Source organism: Ranitomeya imitator, chromosome 2 (assembly GCF_032444005.1).
Source record: "Ranitomeya imitator isolate aRanImi1 chromosome 2, aRanImi1.pri, whole genome shotgun sequence".
Classification (NCBI taxonomy): Eukaryota; Metazoa; Chordata; class Amphibia; order Anura; family Dendrobatidae; genus Ranitomeya; species Ranitomeya imitator.
The window spans coordinates 350,436,212-350,453,312 of NC_091283.1; the positions used below are offsets into that span (position 1 = coordinate 350,436,212).

The 17,101-nt window shown below is 48.4% G+C and overlaps 1 pseudogene; it reads right to left on the bottom strand.

Annotated features, from left to right (window-relative positions):
* LOC138666546 (zinc finger protein 91-like) overlaps positions 1–11,344 on the bottom strand; it is a 98,244-nt pseudogene extending 86,900 nt beyond the window's left edge.
* Between the last annotated feature and the right edge of the window lie 5,757 nt (positions 11,345–17,101).

Below are 17,101 nucleotides of genomic sequence, written 5' to 3' on the forward strand. Positions count from 1 at the left end.
ATAACGCAGAGCCATGAAAATAAAAAATAATTTTTCTTTCCTCAAAAATGATTTTTTAGCCTGGAATTTCCTATTTTGCCAAGGATAATAGGAGAAATTGGACCCCAAATATTGTTGTCCAGTTTGTCCTGAGTACGCTGATACCCCATATGTGGGGGTAAACCACTGTTTGGGCGCACGGCAGGGCTCGGAAGGGATGGCACGCCATTTGGCTTTTTAAATGGAAAATTAGCTCCAATCATTAGCGGACACCATGTCACGTTTGGAGAGCCCCTGTGTGCCTAAACATTGGAGATCCCCCAGAAATGACCCCATTTTGGAAACTAGACCCCCAAAGGAACTAATCTAGATGTGTGGTGAGGACTTTGAACCCCCAAGTGCTTCACAGAAGTTTATAACGCAGTGCCATGAAAAAAAAAAATAATTATTATTTTCTCAAAAATGATCTTTTAGCCTGCAATTTTTTATTTTCCAAAGGGTAACAGGAGAAATTTGACCCCAAAAGTTGTTGTCCAGTTTCTCCTGAGTACGCTGATACCCCATATGTGGGGGTAAATCACTGTTTGGGCACATGCCGGGGCTCGGAAGTGAAGTAGTGACGTTTTGAAATGCAGACTTTGATGGAATGCTCTGTGGGCGTCACGTTGCGTTTGCAGAGCCCCTGATGTGGCTTAACAGTAGAAACCCCCCACAAGTGACCCCATTTTGGAAACTAGACCCCGAAAGGAACTTATCTAGATGTGTGGTGAGCACTTTGAACCCCCAAGCGCTTCATAGAAGTTTATAATGCAGAGCCGTGAAAATAATAAATACGTTTTCTTTCCTCAAAAATAATTATTTAGCCCAGAATTTTTTATTTTCCCAAGGGTTACAGAAGAAATTGGACCCCAAAAGTTGTTGTCCAGTTTCTCCTGAGTACGCTGATACCCCATATGTGGGGGTAAACCACTGTTTGGGCACATGCCGAGGCTCGGAAGTGAAGTAGTGACGTTTTGAAATGCAGACTTTGATGGAATGCTCTGTGGGCGTCACGTTGCGTTTGCAGAGCCCCTGATGTGGCTTAACAGTAGAAACCCCCCACAAGTGACCCCATTTTGGAAACTAGACCCCGAAAGGAACTTATCTAGATGTAAGGTGAGCACTTTGAACCCCCAAGCGCTTCATAGAAGTTTATAATGCAGAGCCGTGAAAATAATAAATACGTTTTCTTTCCTCAAAAATAATTATTTAGCCCAGAATTTTTTAATTTTCCCAAGGGTAACAGGAGAAATTTGACCCCAATATTTGTTGTCCAGTTTCTCCTGAGTACGGTGATGCCCCATATGTGGGGGTAAACTACTGTTTGGGCACATGCCGGGGCTTGGAATTGAAGTAGTGACTTTTGAAATGCAGACTTTGTTGGAATGGTCTGCGGGTGTCACGTTGCGTTTGCAGAGCCCCTGGTGTGCCTAAACAGTAGAAACCCCCACAAGTGACCCCATTTTAGAAACTAGACCCCCCAAGGAACTTATCTAGATATGTGGTGAGCACTTTGAACCCCCAAGTGCTTCACAGACGTTTACAACGCAGAGCCGTGAAAATAAAAAATCATTTTTCTTTCCTCAAAAATGATGTTTTAGCAAGCATTTTTTTAGATTCACAAGGGTAACAGGAGAAATTGGACCCCAGTAATTGTTGCGCAGTTTGTCCTGAGTATGCTGGTACCCCATATGTGGGGGTAAACCACTGTTTCGGCACACGTCAGGGCTCGGAAGTGAGGGAGCACCATTTGACTTTTTGAATACGAGATTGGCTGGAATCAATGCTGGCGCCATGTTGCGTTTGGAGACCCCTGATGTGCCTAAACAGTGGTAACCCCTCAATTCTAACTCCAACACTAACCCCAACACACCCCTAACCCTAATCCCAACTGTAGCCATAACCCTAATCACAACCCTAACCACAACCCTAATTCCAACCCTAACCCTAAGGCTATGTGCCCACGTTGCGGATTCGTGTGAGATATTTCTGCACCATTTTTGAAAAATCCGCGGGTAAAAGGCACTGCGTTTTACCTGCGGATATTCCGCGGATTTCCAGTGTTTTTTTGTGCGGATTTCACCTGCGGATTCCTATTGAGGAACAGGTGTAAAACGCTGCGGAATCCGCACAAAGAATTGACATGCTGCGGAAAATACAACGCAGCGTTTCCGCGCGGTATTTTCCGCACCATGGGCACAGCGGATTTGGTTTTTCATATGTTTACATGGTACTGTAAACCTGATGGAACACTGCTGCGAATCCGCAGCGGCCAATCCGCAGCCAAATCCGCACAGTGTGCACATAGCCTAATTCTAAAGGTATGTGCACACGCTGCGGATCCGCAGCAGTTTCCCATGAGTTTACAGTTCAATGTAAACCTACGGGAAACAAAAATCGCTGTACACATGCTGCGGAAAAACTGCAGGGAAACGCAGCGGTTTACATTCCGCAGCATGTCACTTCTTTGTGCGGATTCCGCAGCGGTTTTACAACTGCTCCAATAGAAAATCGCAGTTGTAAAACCGCAGTGAAATGCGCAGAAAAAAACGCGGTAAATCCGCCATAAATCCGCAGCGGTTTAGCACTGCGGATTTATCAAATCCGCAGCGGAAAAATCCGCAGAGGACCAGAATACGTGTGCACATACCGAAACCCTAACCCTAGCCCTAACCCTAACCCTACCCCTACCCCTACCCCTACCCCTACCCCTAACCCTACCCCTAACCCTACCCCTACCCCTACCCCTAACCCTAACCCTACCCCTAACCCTACCCCTAACCCTAACCCTATTCTAACATTAGTGGGAAAAAAAAAATTCTTTATTTTTTTATTGTCCCTACCTATGGGGGTGACAAAGGGGGGGGGGGGTCATTTATTATTTTGATCACTGAGATATAATCTATCTCAGTGATCAAAATGCACTTTGGAACGAATCTGCCGGCAGATTCGGCGGGCGCACTGCGCATGCGCCCGCCATTTTGGAAGATGGCGGCGCCCAGGGAGAAAACGGACGGGACCCCGGCTGGATCGGTAAGTATAATGGGGTGGGGGGGGGACTACGGGGGGGGGGATCGGAGCACGGGGGGGAATCGGAGCACGGGAGGGATAGAACGGAGCACGGGGGGCGTGGAACGGAGCACGGGGGGGCTGGAATGGAGCACGGGGGGGTGAAACGGAGCACCGGGGGGGTGGATCGGAGTGCAGGGGGGGTGATTGCAGCACGGGGGGGTGATTGGAGCACGGGGGGAGCGGACAAGAGCACGGGGGGGAGCAGAGCACTGGACGGAGGGGAGCCGGAGCAGTGTACCGGCCAGATCGGGGGGCTGGGGGGGGCGATCGGTGGGGTGGGGTGGGGGCACATTAGTATTTCCAGCCATGGCCGATGATATTTCAGCATCGGCCATGGCTGGATTGTAATATTTCACCAGTTATAATAGGTGAAATATTACAAATCGCTCTGATTGGCAGTTTCACTTTCAACAGCCAATCAGAGCGATCGTAGCCACGAGGGGGTGAAGCCACCCCCCCTGGGCTAAACTACCACTCCCCCTGTCCCTGCAGATCGGGTGAAATGGGAGTTAACCCTTTCACCCGATCTGCAGGGACGCGATCTTTCCATGACGCCACATAGGCGTCATGGGTCGGATTGGCACCGACTTTCATGACGCCTACGTGGCGTCATGGGTCGGGAAGGGGTTAAAGCCGGAGCAACAGGAAAAAGTTTTGGCTTTCCTTGCTGACTCAGCCTCTAGCTCTTTCGCCTCCTCTTCAGAAAGTTCCAAATATAAAAGCAGCGAGTCGTCATTGGATGCTCCCGGTCAAGAACAAGACGTCTCCTTGTGTCATTCACCCAAACCAAAAGTGAAGGATGCGTCAGGCGACACTACAGGTTACTCCATGGAGCTCTTTACACATACCGTGCCTGGGTTAGAAAGGAAAGATATATATCTTGGTACCGTGTTAGTCAGTAGATAGAAAAATATTTAGAATTGAGAGTCCTCAGTGGTTGATACCTTTTAATGGCTAACTGAAAAGATGGTAACAAATTGCAAGCTTTCGAGACTACACAGGTCTCTTCATCAGGCAAAGACTAAAACAAATTCTGAAGAATCACATATTTATGCACAACATAGCATAGCATTTTTTTTCTCTGTGCTATGTTGTGCATAAATATGTGATTCTTCAGAATTTGTTTTAGTCTTTGTCTGATGAAGAGACCTGTGTAGTCTCGAAAGCTTGCAATTTGTTACCATCTTTTCAGTTTGGTTTAGAAAAGGAAATTGTTAACTGCCCATTACAAGATGAATCAGACATGGAGTGCACTGATGCACAGCCACAGCTAGATTATGATGCTGTTCCATTGGCTCAGATCACTACATTGCAGTGTACCGAGTCAGAATCTGACCCTGCTGAGACTATGGTGCCCCGTCCCGAACGCTATAGCACCTTACACAGTGACACAGAGGAAGGTGCACATGACATTGAAGAGGAGGTGATAGATGACCCAGTTGTAGACCCAGATTGGCAGCCATTGGGGGAAGAGGGTGCCGCTGCCAGTAGCTCAGAAGCGGAGGAGGATGATCCGCAGCAGCCATCTACATCGCAAAAGCTGCCATCTGGCAGGCCCGTATCAGGCCAAAAACGTTTGTCAAAAACAAAAACAGTTGCAGGACAGCGTGGCCATCCGGTGAAAGTAGCACAGTGTGCAATGCCTAAAAAGGTATCCCATAGTAGGAAGAGTGTAGTGTGGCAATTTTTTAACCAAGATCCGAATGATCAGTCAAAAGTTATCTGTAAGAAATGCTCAAAGACCTTTAGCAGAGGGAAGAATCTTCAAAATTTAAATACAACGTGCAAGCTTAGACATTTAACCAACATGCACTTGCAAGCCTGGACTAACTACCAAGGGTCCTGTACCGTTGGTGCACCTGCACAGAATGAAGGTAGTCAGCAACGCTACATTGCTTCCCTCACTGTAAGCCCACCAGTTAGGACACCACCAGCAGCAAATGTGGAGGTATCGTCGCGAGGCCAAAGCAGTCAGGGAATCACAAGGTTTTTGGTAGGAAACACTGTATGTAGGCCAACATCAAGAATACCATCACCAACCCTCTCTCAATCCGCCATGTCCACCACCACCACCGCTAGTTCCACCATATGCAAATCTCCAGTCCAGCTCACCCTACAAGAGACTCTCGTTAGGAAAAGAAAGTACTCATCCTTTCATCCATGTACACAGGGTTTGAATGCCCACATTGCTATACTAATCTCGTTAGAGATAATGCCCTACCAGTTTGTTGAAAGCGAAGCTTTCAGAGACCTGATTGCCTACGCAGTACCACGCTATGACCTACCCAGTCGGCAGTTCTTTGCGAGAAAAGCCATCCCAGCCCTCCACCAGCATGTCAAAGACCGCATTGTCCATCCACTGAGGCAATCAGTCAGTAGAAAGGTGCATCTCACAACAGATGCATGGACCAGTAGGCATGGCCAGGGACATTACGTGTCCATCAGGGCGCACTGGGTTAATGTGGTGGATGCAGGGTCCACAGGGGACAGCCATAGTGGGACAGTTCTGCCTAGCCCACGGTCTAGCAAATAGTTGGCTGTAGGCGTTCCCCACCCCTCCTCCTCCTACAGAAGCGAAAGATCGTCCACAGAGCCCAGTCGCACGACCACTCCATCCGCAGCTGTTAGTGTTGCACACAAGGTGTCCCATTATCGAACAGCTAGTGGTAAGCGTCAGCAGGCTGTGTTACAAATGAGGTGTTTGGGCGACAAAAGACACACTGCGGAAGTACTGGCCGAGTACTTGCAGCAACAAACTCAGTCATCGCTGGGCAGTGTACATCTTGAGGCAGGCAAGGTAGTCAGTGATAACGGAAGGAATTTTATGGCTGCCATAGCCCTTTCCGAAATAAAACACATACCTTGCCTGGCTCACACCTTGAACCTGGTGGTGCAGTGCTTCCTCAAAAATTATCCGGAGTTACCAGCCCTGCTCATGAAGGTGCGAAGACTTTGCTCGCACATCCGCCGGTCGCCCGTACTCTCCAGCCATATGCTGAAACATCAGCGATCGCTGAATCTTCCCCAGCACCGCCTAATAATCGATGTTGCAACAAGGTGGAACTCCACACTGCACATGGTTCAGAGGCTGTGCGACCAGAGGCGTGCGGTTATTAATTTGTGGGAGGATACACATACACGGACAGGCACTTGGATGGCAGACATGGAGATGTCTGGTGTGCAGTGGTCGAAGTTTCAAGACCTCTGTCAAGTCCTTCAGTGTTTTGAGGAATGCACACGGCTGGTAAGTGCAGACGACACCATCATAAGCATGAGCATCCCACTAATGCGTCCGCTGATGCAAAGTTTGACGCACATTAAGGAGCTGGCGTCTGCAGCCGAGGAGGAGGGAAGCCTTGATGACAGTCAGCCATTGTCTGCTCAGGGAACTCTCCTGGACGAGGTGGCGGAAGAAGAGGAGGAGGATGATGGGGATGAATATTTAGGGGATGAGGATGCTTCTCCGGGGGCAATAGAAACTGGTGGCGTTGCAAGGTCAGGTACAGGGTTTTTGAGGGACACAAGTGATGTTGATTTGCAAGAAAGTGCTCCTCAACCCAGCACAAGCAGTGAATTGACACCTGGAACATTGGCCCACATGGCTGAGTATGCCTTGCGTATCCTAAAAAGAGACCCCTGCATTATCAAAATGATGACCGATGACGATTACTGGTTGGCCTGCCTCCTGGATCCACGATATAAAGGAAAATTACAAAATATCATGCCACATGAGAACCTTGAGCAAATATTGGCTAACAAATAAGCAACTCTTGTAGACTGTTTGGTTCAGGCATTCCCAGCACACAGCGGTGGTGATGGTTCTCACACGAGCCGTAGGGGGCAACATGGCAGAGGTGTTAGAGGTGCACAAATCCGAAGTGGCGTTGGACAGAGGGGTTTTATGACCATTTTGTGGAGTGATTTCGCAATGACCGCTGACACGACAGGTACTGCTGCATCGATTCAAAGTGACAGGAGACAGCATTTGTCCAGTATGGTTACGAACTTTTTTTCCTCCCTTATCGATGTTCTCCCTCACAGGTCATTCCCCTTTGATTACTGGGCATCTAAAATAGACACCTGGCCTGAATTGTCAGAATATGCATTACAGGAGCTCGCTTGCCCTCCTTGTAGTGTGCTATCAGAAAGAGTCTTCAGTGCTGCTGGTCCAATGCTGACCGAAAAAAGGACACGTCAGGCTACCCAGAATGTTGATGATCTAACCTTCATTAAAATGAACTAATCATAGATTTCAAATTATTTTGCCCCACCTTCCCCTGCTGACACGTAGCTTGCCTGAAAAATGTCTTGCTTTTGGCCTCCTCGTACTGACTTCTCCAATTCCTCCATTTGCAGCTGCTGAATGTCCACCATAGGCCATTTTTATACCTCCCTAAATGGGCTGACTCCCCCCACAGGGGGGGGGGCATGGTCACCACCTGGCGCAAGCACCCGTGAGAGTGCCGTTTGCCTGGACAGGTGGGTGCGCCCACTCTTGGGCGACGGCACTGGCACAGGGTCCCTCATAGTACAATTAAGTGTCTCTGATGGTGGTTGTGCACAACCAACGTCAGACACACCGTCGTAATATGAGGGGCCTTGTGCCAGTACCGCCGCCCACAAGAGAGTGTTCCCCCCCAGCTCGAACAGTGCTCTACCACTTGCAATACTTACCTCTTCCTGCTCCACCACTGTGTAGTCTGTGCTGTTAAATCCTTCAATGGCACTGCCAATACAAATTTGTTGAAATGATAGATGATAGTTAAAATATACAGGGGCCCTGGCCTCCATTTAGACCAGTTAATACTTTGCGCCTACTACCACTGTCAGCTACTCAGCAGAGGAGCCCACCCCTGTACCTAGCTATGCCACCTGTTTTTTTATAAACTATTTTTTTGGCAGACATTTAGCCCACTTCATTATTTGGGCCTACTAACTGTCTACCACTCATTACAGTTGTCATCCACTGAACAAAGCAATGCCACCGGTTTAGTCCTGTTACCAATTTTTAACTGCATTTAGCCTACTTTATCATTTGGGCCTACCAACTGTGTCTGCCACTCATTACAGTTGTCATCCACTGAACAAAGCAATGCCGCCTGTTTAGTCCTGTTACCAATTTTTAACTGCATTTAGCCTACTTTATTATTTGGGCCAAATAACTGTGTCTGCCACTCATTACAGTTGTCCTCCAATGAACAAAGCAATGCCGCCTGTTTAGTCCTGTTACCAATTTTGAACTGCATTTAGCCTAGTTTATTATTTGGGCCTACTAACTGTTTCCTCCTCATCCTGCCCATTGCCCAGCCACTGCTAGATGAGTCTGCTGGTACATTGACCCAGACCACTACATTCCCCTTGCACTCTACACAGCCAGAATCTGACCCTGCTGAAAGTCAGGTTCCCCTTCCCGCATACTATACCACCTTACACGGGGACAAAGAGGAAGGTGCAGATGAAAGTGCAGGTTCCTTCATCAGGTGGGGGGGCATACTCGTTGGCGACATCACTGGCACAGGGCCCCTCATAGTACGCAAAAGTGTCTCTGGCAGTGGGAGGCGCAACCCACCGTCAAACACACCACCGTACTATGAGGGGCCTTGTGCCAGGGCCAACGAGTGGGCTCCCCCTGCTTGCTCAGGATCACAGCACTTGCAAAGTTGAAATACTTACCTCTCCCTGCTCCACCGCCGTGACGTAATCCGCGTTTCCTGGGCCCATGAAAATCTTGAGCCAGTCCTACCCCCCACAACTTTAGCCAAATGACCCCCAATTTTCAATGCCTAACTATTATTATAAAGTAAATTAAGATTAACAAGCTTAAGTAATAAGAACTGATGTTTTTGGCATTAAAATGGGCACTGTAGGTGTTTTCCTGTCCTCCACTCACTGCCGACTTTGATTCCCCATTCTAACTTAGCTTTTAGTCAGTGGTTTAATTGTGTCCACGTTAAACAACAGAAACGTTTCGGTCCTAATATTCGGACCTTCCTCAGTCACAGTAATAAGATATGATTGACACCAGGCAGACCCCAGGATTGTGAGATCTCAGTAGATTCATGGGGGATGGTGGACACAGACAGTGTCTCAGGGCTTGTATAAGTATCCGGAAGGTGCCCTTAGGGAGAATCTGGAGCCTGTGTGTGTGGACCGAAACGTTTCTGTTGTTTAACGTGGACACAATTAAACCACTGACTAAAAGCTAAGTTAGAGTGCTGGGTTTTTTTACTACTATTTATGATATTGGAATCTACCCAGGCACCTCACTATCAGGCTGTGCACGCGTTCACCTTTCTAATTTGATTCCCCATTGACTTGCATTGGGTTTCATGTTTCAGTCGGCCCCCGACTTTTCGCAATAATCGGCCGATAATAATAGTCGGCCGATTTCACCCGACTCGATTCGAAAAAAGTAAAAGTCGCTCAACTCTATATAGCACCATTAATTCCATGGTGCTGTACATGTGAAAAGAGGTTACATACAGGGTTACAGATATCGTTAACAGTAAACAAATTTACAGTGACAGACTGGTACAGAGGGGAGAGGACCCTGTCCTTGCGGACTTACATTCTTCAGGATAGTGGGCAAGAGACAGGAGGTTGGTGTGCTGCAGCACTGGTGGTGGTGAGGCGGCAGCTTGGGTGGTCGTGGCAGCAGCTCGGGTGGTCGTGGCGGCAGCTCGGGTGGTGGGTGACGTGGCAGCAGCTTGGGTGGTCGGTGACATGGCGACAGCCCGGGTGGTCGGTGACGTGGCGGCAGCTCGGGTGGTCGGTGACATGGCGGCAGCTCGGGCGGTTGGTGAGGCGGCAGAATGGTTATTGCAGGCTGTAGGCTTTCCTGAAGAGATGGATTTTCAGGTTCCATCTGAAGGATCCAAGGGTGGTGGATAATCGGACGTGTTGAGGCGTGGAATTCCAGAGGATGGGGGATATTCGGGAGAAATCTTGGAGGCGGTTGTGTGAGGAACGAATAAGTGTGGAGGAGAGGAGGTTTTGGGAGGATCGAAGATTACATGAGGGAAGATAGTGTGCGATTAGTTTAGAGATATAGGGAGGGGACAGGTTGTGGATGGCTTTGTAGATCAGTGTCAGTAGTTTGAACTGGATTCGTTGGAATTTGGAGCCAGTGGAGGGATTTGCAGAGGGGTGAAGCAGGGGAGTAGCGAGGAGAGAGGTGGATTAGCCAAGCAGCAGAATTGAGGACAGACTGGAGTGGTGCAAGAGAGTTAGCGGGGAGGCCACAGAGGAGGGTGTTGCAGTAGTCGAGGCGGGAGATGATGAGGGCATGCACAAGAGTTTTAGTAGATTGCTGGCTGAGGAAGGGACGGATTCTGGCAATATTTTTGAATTGGAGGCAACAGGAGGTGGCAATGGTTTGGACGTGCGGTTTGAAGGACAGGGCAGAATCAAGAGTTACCCCGAGGCAGCGGATTTCAGGTGCGGGAGAGGGCGTGATGCTGTTTACTATAATAGATAGTTCAGGTAGGGGGGATACGCGAGATGGGGGAAAGATGATGAGTTCGGTTTTGTCTACATTGAGTTATATTGAGTTATAGACTGTATATATTGCGGGTATAATAAACTGTTCGGCGCATGGTCACCCATGATAACTGAACGAAGTGAGAAGTCCGGTATGTTTAGTGTCTGTGAGATGAAGCTGTATATGAAGTCATCTTATGAACACTGTTACTTTGTTTTGACGGATCTGAAGGGTGTTAATTTATGTTTGTGCCGCTGGGGCTTATCGAGTAATAAACTCAGTTGAACTTTGGAAGAAAATACAGCCCTGATGTGTGTTTTACCGCTGCCAAGCGAATGTTCCCCAACCCCGTTAGTGATCGCTGCATCACATATGGTGCTAGACTGCGGGCAACGGTCCAGGAAGCACGTGTGGACGCGATTGCTGTAACTCGGTGGGGTTACGAAGTTGCTGTGGATCGGTGGGTCCACGAAGCTTACAAGCGTCTGGCTGTAACTAGGTGGGGTTAAGAAGTTTTGCTGTGTATCGGCGAGTCCACAAAGTCTGCGGTGCAGAGCTGTGCAGAGCCTTGTGGAGAGTAGCTGCAGGTGCAGCAAGAGGTTCTGCAGCAGGAGCTGCAGTTGCAGCAGCAGCGGCTTGTGATCAGCACCCGGAAGTGCTGGCTTTTGTGGCTGCAGCAGTAGATGTAGTAGTGCCAGTGGGAGCTGGTGAGGTATCGTGAGAGGACATTGGTCCAGGTCGTACAAACTCTTAAATGGCCAGTGAGACCTAAAGAAACGTTTTCTTTGTACTGTGGAAACTGGTGCCTAAGAGTACCGTGGGAAGTCCACGAGGTGTACCCCAGGGAAGGGGTGGTGTCCCTAAAAGTGGGCGGTGACCCAAACAGGGATGGTTGCCCAAAAAGAGGTGGAATCCCAAAAGGGGGCAGTAACCCATGCAGGAATAGTTGCCCAAAAAGGGGTGGGGTCCCAGAAGGGGGCGGTAACCCGAACAAGGATAGATGCCCAAAAAGTGGTGGAGTCCCAAAAGGAGGCGGTAACCCGAACACGGATAGTTGTCCCAAAAGGAGTCCCGGGGCATGGTAGTTTCCCAAAAGGAGGTGGAACCTCCCAAAGTTAAAAGGGTGCTGCAGATGGGCTGTCGCCAGGGGCAATTGTGCTATGCAGGTCCATGCTATACTGTGAATTGCTCAGTTAATAAGTTATCGTGACAGTGCCCCTTCTGGTTGGATGGAGAATGTGTGATGGGACTAATAGACCCAGGGAGTAAACCATCTTTGCTGAGGACCCCTCCTGAACGCACTGTGTCGCCTGGGATGGGGACAAGAGTGAATGACACAGGTGGGGACATTAAAAGACCTTTGACAGCCTACTTCTACATTGACACAGCTGAGGTGTCCACGTATCATGAAGCAGGAATGGTCCTGGACTTACTGTATGCTATGGTAATAGGTCGGGACTTGGAAGCCCTGTGGGACTGGTAGATAAAGGGAAATGAGTCTGTAGCATTAATGTGTACTATATGTGTGATAATAATGTGGAGAATGTGTCCCCTAGAGTCGACAGTTCTAAGTTAGGCATGACAGAGGAAAATGGTGAACGGGCCCGACTTAGTGACACAACAGTGGCAGTAACACTTCCCATAGTTGACGGGTCAGACATCAGGTTGACCATTGGAAAGGATGCGTCTAACCAACTTACTGACCTGACGTCACCTGACGTGTGCCACAATATGACTGATAGTGGTATTGTAGATAAAACGAGTGGAGCTGACACCCAAATACAGAGTGACTTGAGGGTTCACCATGCTGTGGGGTGTGACGCAGACTCCGGGGGTGACTGGGACTCTGAAAAAGTAAGGGAGTACAGAAAAGTAGAGCCCCACAAGAAGCGCAAGTCCTCCTGTCGCCGGAGGAGCAATGGCCACAAAGAAGTTGAACCAGTTGCACCTCGTGAAGAAAGGAATAAAGGAAAAACAGTATCTTGTGCTTTTGTTCAAGATGTGGATTCTCTTCCAGGCTGTACAAGGAAGATAGATGTGTTCATGTTGCCCCTAGCAACCGCTAGGTTGGAGTTGGATGACTGGCCTGTTGATGGCACTGTAGGAGAAAAAAACATGGAGAACGCTGGTGGAGTTAGAATACACGGAGGTCATGAGGAACTGACCACCGTAGACCCACGTCTGCGGTGACAGAGAGAGGTGAAATAGAGGAGTGTGGTGAAGGCTCCATAGTACCTGATGCGGAAGAGCTGGGGTACTCAGATACCCGAGAGAGGGTTGACGATGACAGTGCTGAGTCCGAGGGTGCAGAATTGGAGGAGGCCACCAAAGAAGTGGGGCCTGAAGTAGATACCTCCTCGTGTTATGAAAGCCCAACCAATCCAGAGGGTGGGAGAAGCGAGTCAAGGAGGATCCCGGAGACTGTAGAAGCCTGGTTGAAGCAAGAGAAGCTTCGAAGACAGGCTGTTGAGTGCCGTGTGGGTGCCCTAGAGAAAGAGGTGGCGGAGCTCAGAAGTCGTCTGGCAGAAAGCCAGTTGATGAATCTAACAGCCTTGAAGACGATGGAATGGCAGGTGTCTATTGTGGCCAGACAGGTGGAAGAATATGACATGCCGAAGCAGATGGCTCCGAGAGTCGAACAAAATGGTGAACTTAAGACAGCAGAAGAGAAGGAGACTTCCTTGTTTAAATACATGATGGATGTACCTGAAGACCTGAGAGAGGCGTGTGCTAGGGGGTCTATGCATGAAGAGTTCAAGAAGGCTGTGGGGGCGTGTAGCGTGTACTGGACCCCGGAAACTGAACAGCTAGTGGTACTGTCCACAACGAATGTCACAGCGAAGAAAGTAGCTGTCCTGAGTGACTTGCACTTGAGATATGTGCGTACAAAGTGGATGGTCCAATTGAGGAATGCAGATGCTGCTAGGCGGCTGGAGCATATGAGCAAAGCTCGGAGTCTTCGGGAAGCTGTAATACAGGTGCCTATTCCTGTGGTGAAAAGAGTCATTGGAAGGAATGGTGAAGCCATGCAAGAGATGGTGAATAAGTCTGGAGTGGTGAAGTTAAAGGGACTCTGTCACCTGAATTTGGAGGGAACAATCTTCAGCTATAGGGGCGGGGTTTTTGGGTGTTTGATTCACCCTTTCCTTACCCGCTGTCTGCATGCTGGCTGCAATATTGGATTGAAGTTCATTCTCTGTCCTCCGTAGTACATGCCTGCTCAAGGCAATCTTGGAAAGGGTGAATCAAACACCCGAAAACCTCGCCCCTATGGCTAAAAATTATTCCCTCCAAATTCAGGTGACAGAGCCCCTTTAAGAATTCCTGGCGAACATGAATACCAGATACCCAGAGAAAAGTGTATGGTACCATTCTTTGTTCTAGGTACAGTGGAGAGTCTTGAAAATGTACAGACTCTGCTGGAGTACCGTGTGGCGTATGTAAGGCAGATAGATCAGCTAAGGTTTGAAAGACTGTGCCTTACAAGACTGCTGCGCCCAATTGATGGAAGATGGCGACCGCCTTCAACCCAAGGAAAAGGGAACAGAAGGGGCCCTCCAAATAATGGAATGGCCAAAAGCAAAGACGCTCAGCACGACTAGGAGGCGGAGAATCTGCAAGAGGCAGTTCTATTCCCAGTACGAGGCTGATAAACTTGAGACCAGACAGCAGGCTCGACTGTACGTGGGTCTCATGACGGCACCAACCGTGGGTGGCAGCCATGTAGAGAAAGGTCGGGTAAAGGGGTGTACTGGAAAAATGTGGGGTCTTAAAAGGGTCTAATGACACAGACAGATGGTGACTTGAAAACTAAAACGCAAGACTTACATACTGACTGCGGGGGGCGGGGAAGGCCTAACAAAGGTATGATGATGAGGGATGCTCAAACCCGACTGAGAGGGCCCTCTCGACTGGTATGGCAAGGTGACTTGGGTATCCGTTCTCGAGACCCCTGGTTTGTGACAAATGTTCAACCCCACAGAATTGAACAGAGGGGAAGGGGTTATGTGATTCAGTATTGACGCCATAGGAATGCATGGCAGTCACAGGCATAACTGTGGTGATGAGACAAAGTCCGGCATTATCGTAAATAACCGGTATGCCTTGCAGAGGAAGATACTATGCACTGTAAGCCTGAAGTAAGGTTGTTCTGGGACCTGTAGTCCCACAAGTATTGGTGTAGCTTTAAAGGGAGGCTTGCGGGGTTAGTCGGTGAGCTGGGCGGGTCTGGCTAACCACACATACACATCTCCCACCTATAGGAGTGGTTACAAGTATGTAATGTGACCAGGGTGCATCATCCACAAGAACAAAAAAAAAAAAAAAAAAAAAAAAGAGTATGGCCACAAGGAGATGGGAGGCGCCGGACCAAGACCAGCGAAAACCCTTGGACAGGACCGCCCTGTAGGTGAGAATAATACAAGTTATTTTTCTTCTGTTACAGGTTGGGGTGTTGTGAATTCCGCTCTTGGGCTCCCTCCGGTGGTTGTAAGTGGCACTTTTGTGAGTTCTGCTCTTGGGCTCCCTCTTGTGGTTTCAAGTGGTATGGCTGCTCCTTGGAGTTAGCTGTCATCAGCTGCCTCCACTTATCTTCTCTTCTGCTTGGCTATTTAGGTCTGGCTGTTCCTTCAGCCAGTGCCACTTGTAAATGGTTTCTGGTTGGATTCACATCTCTTTGGATTTCTCTGTTTTCCTGACCAGTTCAGCAAAGCTAAGTTCTTACTTGCTCTGTTCTGTTCACAGATTGTGGACTTGTCCGTTCGGTGCTTTCTGTGTTTGTCCAGCTTGTCAGTGTGAATTCATTCTGTCTTTTCCCTCTCCACTCACAGTCATTATTTGTGGGGGGCTAATCTATCCTTTGGGGAATTTCTCTGAGGCAAGATAGTTTTCCTGCTTCTGTCTTTAGGGGTAGTTAGCTCTTAGGCTGTGACGAGATGCATAGGGAGAGTTAGGAGCATTCCACGGCTGCTTCTAGTGTTGTGTTGAGCTTAGGGACTGCGGTCAGTACAGTTACCACTTCCTTCAGAGCTCGTTCCATGTTGCTCCTAAACCACCGCGTCATAACAGTACAAGTGGCCAAAAATGAATTAAATGCAGCTCAAAAGAAGGAAAAGAAAGTTCTGAACCATTTTTTTTTCTGTGCTCTAGTTTGTCTCTTTTTTTTTCCTCTTGATATCTGGGTGGTTCAGGATATATGCTCTGGCATGGATGTTCAGGGTTTGTTTTCTCGTGTGGATCAACTTGCTGCAAGAGTACAGAATATCCAAGATTATGTTGTTCAGACTCCGGATTTAGAGCCTAGAATTCCTACTCCTGATTTGTTTTTTGGGGGGACAGATCCAAGTTTTTGAACTTTAAAAATAACTGCAAATTGTTTTTTGCTTTGAAACCCCGTTCTTCTGGTGATCCCATTCAGCAAGTAAAAATCATCATATCCTTGCTGCGTGGTGACCCTCAAGACTGGGCTTTTTCTCTTGAAACAGGGGATCCGGCATTATTGAATGTAGACGCATTTTTTCAAGCGCTCGGATTATTGTATGACGAACCTAATTCTGTGGATCATGCAGAAAAAACCCTGTTGGCCTTGTGTCAAGGTCAGGAAGCGGCAGAATTATACTGCCAGAAATTTAGAAAATGGTCTGTGCTCATTAAATGGAATGAGGAGGCTCTGGCTGCTATTTTCAGAAAAGGTCTTTCTGAAGCCCTTAAAGATGTTATGGTGGGCTTTCCTACGCCTGCCGGTTTGAGCGAATCTATGTCTCTAGCCATTCAGATTGATCGGTGTCTGCATGAGCGCAAAGCTGTGCACCATATGGCAGTGTCCTCTGAGCAAAGTCCTGAACCTATGCAATGTGATAGGATTTTGACTAGAACAGAACGGCAGGAATTCAGACGTCAGAATAGGCTGTGCTTTTACTGTGGTGATTCGGCTCATGTTATCTCTGATTGCCCTAAGCGTACTAAGAGAGTCGCTAGGTCTGTTACCATTAGTACTATAGAGCCTAAATTTATCTTATCTGTGACCCTGATTTGCTCATTGTCGTCCTTTTCTGTCATGGCATTTGTGGATTCAGGCGCTGCCCTGAACTTAATGGACTTAGAATTCGCCAGGCGCTGTGGTTTTTCCTTGCAGCCTTTGCAGAGCCCTATTCCTTTGAGTCGTATTGATGCTACACACTTGGCCAAGGATAAACCTCAGTACTGGACGCAGATGACTATGTACATGGCCCCAGCACATCAGGAAGATTGCCGTTTTCTGGTGTTGCATAACCTGCATGATGTTGTTGTACTGGGTTTTCCATGGTTACAGGAACATAATCCGGTGCTGGATTGGAAAACTATGTCTGTGACTAGTTGGGGTTGTCAAGGGGTACATAGTGACGTTACTTTGATGTCAATTTCCTCTTCCCCCTCTTCTGAGGTCCCTGAGTTTTTGTCGGATTTCCAGGATGTATTTGATGAGCCCAAGTCCAGTTCCCTTCCACCGCAGCGGGACTGTGATTGTGCTATTAACTTGATTCCTGGTTGCAA